The sequence below is a fragment of the Olea europaea genome, unplaced genomic scaffold, assembly GCF_002742605.1.
Source record: "Olea europaea var. sylvestris unplaced genomic scaffold, O_europaea_v1 scaffold545, whole genome shotgun sequence".
Classification (NCBI taxonomy): Eukaryota; Viridiplantae; Streptophyta; class Magnoliopsida; order Lamiales; family Oleaceae; genus Olea; species Olea europaea.
The window spans coordinates 104,345-110,031 of NW_019263780.1; positions in this window are offsets into that span (position 1 = coordinate 104,345).

Below are 5,687 nucleotides of genomic sequence, written 5' to 3' on the forward strand. Positions count from 1 at the left end.
CTATTTGTACACTGATTTTTGACACATTGTTTAACACTTGCATTGTTATCAAGTGTCAATTGTACGGGGAAACTCTTTGAAATTTAAACTATCCAACAGGGTACTATCACGTGGCAAAGTGTAAACTAAAGTGTGCACCATAGTGTACATGTAGCAAGGTTCTTACCGATTGAACTTTGCTATTTGTACACTGATTTTTGACACATTGTTTAACACTTGCATTGTTATCAAGTGTCAATTGTACGGGGAAACTCTTTGAAATTTAAACTATCCAACAGGGTACTATCACGTGGCAAAGTGTAAACTAAAGTGTACACCAGAGTGTACAAGTAGCATTGTCCTTACCGATTGAACTTTACTATTTGTACACTGATTTTTGACAGGTTGTTTGACACTTGCATTGTTGTCAAGTGTCAATTGGATGGAAAATCTGTCTGAAATTTAAACTGTCCAATAGGGTAATGTCACGTGGCAAAGTGAAAATGAAAGTGTAACCGATAGTGTACATGTAGTGAGGTCCTTATCAACTGAAATTTGCACTTTGTACACTGAGTCTCGACACGTTGTTTGGCACTTGCATTGTTAACAAGTGTCAATTGGATGGGAAAACGTTTGACATTTAAACGGTCAAGCATTGTAGTGTCACATGGCAAAGTGTAAACTAAATTGTACTTTATAGTGTACATGTCGCAAGGTTCTTACCGATTGAACTTTGCTATTTTTACACTGATTTTTGATATGTTATTTGACACTTGCATTGTTGTCATGTGTCAATTGGATGGGAAAACTGTTTGAAATTTAAACTGTCTAACAAGGTAATGTCACTTGGCAAAGTGTAAACTAAAGTGTACACCATAGTCTACATGTAGGAAGGTTCTTACCGATTAAACTTTACTTTCTGTACACTGATTTTTGGCACTTGCATTGTTATCAAGTGTCAATTGGATGGGAAAATTGTTTGAAATTCAAACTGTCCAGCCAGGTAATTTCACGTGGCAAAGTGTAAACGAAAGTGTACCCCATAGTGTACATGTAGTAAGGTCCTTACTGATTGAAATTTGCTATTTGTACACTGAGTTTTGACACGTTTTTTGGCACTTGCATTTTTGTCAAGTGTCAAATGGATGGGCAAATTGTTTGACATTTAAACTATCTAGCAGGGTAGTGTCGCGTGGCAAAGTGTAAATGAAAGTGTACTCCACAGTGTACATGTCGCAAGGTTCTTACCGATTGAATTTAGCTATTTGTACACCGATTTTTGACGCGTTGTTTGACACTTGCATTGTTGTCAAGTGTCAATTGGATGGGAAAACTATTTGAAATTTAAACTGTCCAACTGGACAATGTCACGTGGCAAAGTGTAAACTAAAGTGTACACAATAGTGTACATGTAGCAAGGTTCTTACCGATTGAACTTTGCTATTTGTACATAGATTTTTAACACGTTGTTTGACACCCACATTGTTGTCAAGTGTCAATTGAATGGGAATATTGTTTAACATTTAGACCGTCCAGCTAGGTAATGTCACCTGGTAAAGTGTAAACGAAAGTGTACCCCATAGTGTACAAGTAGCAAGGTCCTTACCGATTGAAACTTTCTAGTTGTACACTGATTTTTGACACGATATTTGATACTCGCATTGTTGTCAAGTGTCAATTAGATGGGAAAATTGTTTGAAATTTAAACTTTCCAATAGGGTAATATTACGTAGCAAAGTGCAAATTAAAGTGTACACCATCGTGTACATGCGACAAGGTTCCTATCGATTGAACTTTGCTATTTGTGCACTGATTTTTGAAACGTTGTTTGACACTTGCATTGTTGTCAATTGTCAATTGGATGGGAAAACTGCTATTTGTACACTGAGTTTTGACACGTTGTTTAGTAGTTGTATTGTTGTCAAGTGTCAAATGGATGGGAAAATTGTTTGACATTTAAACTGTCCAGCAGGGTAGTGTCACATGGCAAAGTGTAAACTAAAGTGTACTCCACAGTGTACAGGTCGCAAGGTTCTTACCGATTGAATTTAGCTACTTGTACACTGATTTTTGATGCATTGTTTCACACTTGCATCATTGTCAAGTGTCAATTGGAAGGGAAAATTGTTTGAAATTTAAAATGTCCAACAAGGCGATATCACGTGGTAAAGTGTAAACTAAAGTGTACACAATAGTGTGCATGTAGCAAAGTTCTTACCGATTGAACTTTGCTATTTGTACACTGATTTTTGACACGTTGTTTGACACTCACATTGTTGTCAAGTATCAATTGAATGGGAATATTGTTTAACATTTAGACCATCCAGAGAGGTAATGTCACGTGGTAAAGTGTAAACGAAAGTGTACCCCATAGTGTACATGTAGCAAGGTCCTTAACGATTGAAATTTTCTAGTTGTACACAGATTTTTGACACGTTGTTTGGTACTCGCATTGTTGTCAAGTGTCAATTGGATGGGAAAACTGTTCAAAAATTAAACTTTCCAACAGGGTAATATTACGTGGCAAAGTGCAAACTAAAGTATAAACCATAGTGTACATGTGGCAAGGTTCTTACCGATTGAACTTTGATATTTGTGCACTGATTTTTGAAATGTTGTTTGACACTTGCATTGTTGTGAAGTGTCAATTTGATGGGAAAACTGCTATTTGTATACTAATTTTTGACATATTATTTGACGTCTTCATTGTTGTCAAGTATTAACTGGATGGAAAAACTGTTTGAAATTTAAACTGTCCAACAAGGTAATGTCATGTGGTAAAGTGTAAACTAAAGTGTACACCATTGTGTACATGTAGCAAGGTTCTTATCGATTGAACTTTCCTATTTATACATTAACTTTTGACACATTGTTTAACACGTGCATTGTTGTCAAGTGTCAATTGGATGGCAAAACTGTTTGAAATTTAAACTGTCTAACAGGGTAATGTCACGTGGCAAAGTGTAAATGAAAGTGTACCCTACAGTGTATAGGTAGTAAGGTCCTTACCGATTGAAATTTGCTATTTGTACACGAAGTTTTGACAACGTTGTTTGGCACTTGCATTGTTTTCAATGTCAAATGGATGGGAAAACTGTTCGACATTTAAACTATCTAGTAGGGTAGTGTTACGTGGCAAAGTGTAAACTAAAGTGTACACCATAGTGTATATGTAGCATGGTTCTTACAGATTGAACTTTGCTATTTGTGCACTAATTTTTGACACGTTTGACACTTGCATTGTTGTCAAGTGTCAATTGGATTGTAAAATTGTTTGAAATTTAAACTGTCCAACAGGATAATATCACATGGTAAAGTGTACATCATAGCGTACATGTAGCAAGGTCCTTATCGATTGAACTTTGCGATTTGTACACTGATTTTTGACACGTTGTTTGACACTTACGTTGTTGTCAAGTGTCTGTTGGATGGGAAAACTATTTGAAAATTAAAATGTCCAACAGGGTAATGTCATGTGGCAAAGTGTAAACTAACATGTACACCTTAGTACATATGTAGCACGGTTCATACCGATTGAACTTTGCTATTTGTGAACTGATTTTTAACACATTGTTAGACACTTGCATTGTTATCAAGTGTCAAATGGATAGGAAAATGGTTTGGAATTTAAACTATCCAATAGGGTAATGTCACGTGGCAAAGTGTAAACAAAAGTTTACACCATAGTGTACATGTAGCAAGGTTCTTACCGATTGAACTTTGCTATTTGTACACTGATTTTTGATACGTTGCTTGAAACTTGCATTGTTATCAAGTGTCATTTGGATGGGAAAACTATTTAAAATTTAAACTGTCCAACAGGGTAATGTCACGAGACAAAGTGTAAACTAAAGTGTACCCCATAGTGCACATGTAGTAAGGTCCTTATCGATTGTACTTTCCTATTTGTACCCTAATTTTTGACACGTTGTTTGACACTTGCATTGTTGTCAAATGTCAATTAGATGGGAGAAATGATTGAAATTTAAACTGTCCAACAGGGTAATGTCATGCGAGAAAGTGTAAACTAAAGTGTGCACCATAGTATACATGTAGCAAGGTTCTTACCGATTAAACTTTGCTATTTGTGCACTGATTTTTGACACATTGTTTGACACTTGCATTGTTATCAAGTGTCAATTGGATGGAAAAACTTTTTGAAATTTAAACTGTCCAGCAGGGTACGGTCACACGGCAAAGTGTAAACTAAAGCATACACCAGAGTGTACATGTTGCAATGTTCTTACTGATTAAACTTTGCTATTTGTACACTGATTTTTGACAGGTTTTTTGACGCTTGCATTGTTGTCAAGTGTCAATTGGATGGAAAATCTGTCTGAAATTTAAACTGTTCAATAGCGTAATGTCATGTGGGAAAGTGAAAATGATAGTGTACCCCATAGTGTATATGTAGTGAGGTCCTTACCGATTGAAATTTTCTATTTGTACCTTGAGTTTTGACACGTTGTATGTCACTTGCATTGTTGTCAAGTGTCAATTGGATGGGAAAACTTTTCACGTTTAAGCTATCAAGCAGGGTAGTGTCACATGGCAAAGTGTAAACTAACGTGTACTTCATAGTGTACATGTCCCAAGGTTCTTACCGATTGAACTTTGCTATTTGTACACTGATTTTTGATATATTGTTTAACAGTTGCATTCTTGTCATGTGTCAATTGGATGGGAAAACTGTTTGAAATTTAAAGTGTCCAACAAGGTAATGTCACGCGGCAAAGTGTAAACTAAAGTGTACACCATAGTGTACTTGTAGCAATGTTCTTACCGATTAAACTTTTCTTTCTATACACTGATTTTTGACACTTGCATTGTTATCAAGTGTCAATTGGATGGGAAAACTGTTTGCAATTTAAACTGTCCAGCAGGGTAATTTCATGTGTTAAAGTCTAAACTAAAGTGTACCCCATAGTGTACATGTAGTAAGGTCCTTACCGATTGAAATTTACTATTTTGTACATTGAGTTTTGACATGTTGTTTGGCACTTTCATTGTTGTCTAGTGTCAAATGGATGGGAAAATTGTTTGACATTTAAACTGTCTAGCAGGGTAATGTCACATGACAAAGTGTAAACTAAAGTGTATTCCAGAGTGTATAGGTCACAAGGTTCTTACCCATTGAATTTAGCTATTTGTACACTAATTTTTGACGCATTGTTTGATACTTGCATTGTTGTCAAGTGTCAATTGGATGGGAAAACTGTTTGAAATTTAAACTGTCCAACAGGGCAATGTCACGTGGTAAGGTATAAATTAAAGTGTACACAGTAGTGTACATGTAGCAAGGTTTTTTCCGATTGAAGTTTGCTAGTTGTACACTAATTTTTGACACGTTGTTTGAAACTCACATTGTTGTCAAGTGTCAATTCAATGGGAATATTGTGTAACATTTAGCCCATCCGACAGGGTAATGTCACGTGGTAAAGTGTAAACGAAAGTGTACCCCATAGTGTACATGTAGCAAGGTCCTTACCGATTGAAATTTTCTAGTTGTACACTGATTTTTGACACGTTATTTGGTACTCACATTGTTGTCAAGTGTCAATTGGATAGGAAAACTGTTTGAAATTTAAACTTTCCAACAGGATAATATTACGTGGAAAAGTGCAAACTAAAGTGTACACCATAGTGTACATGTGGCAAGATTCTTACCGATTGAACTTTGCTATTTGTGCACTGATTTTTGAAATATT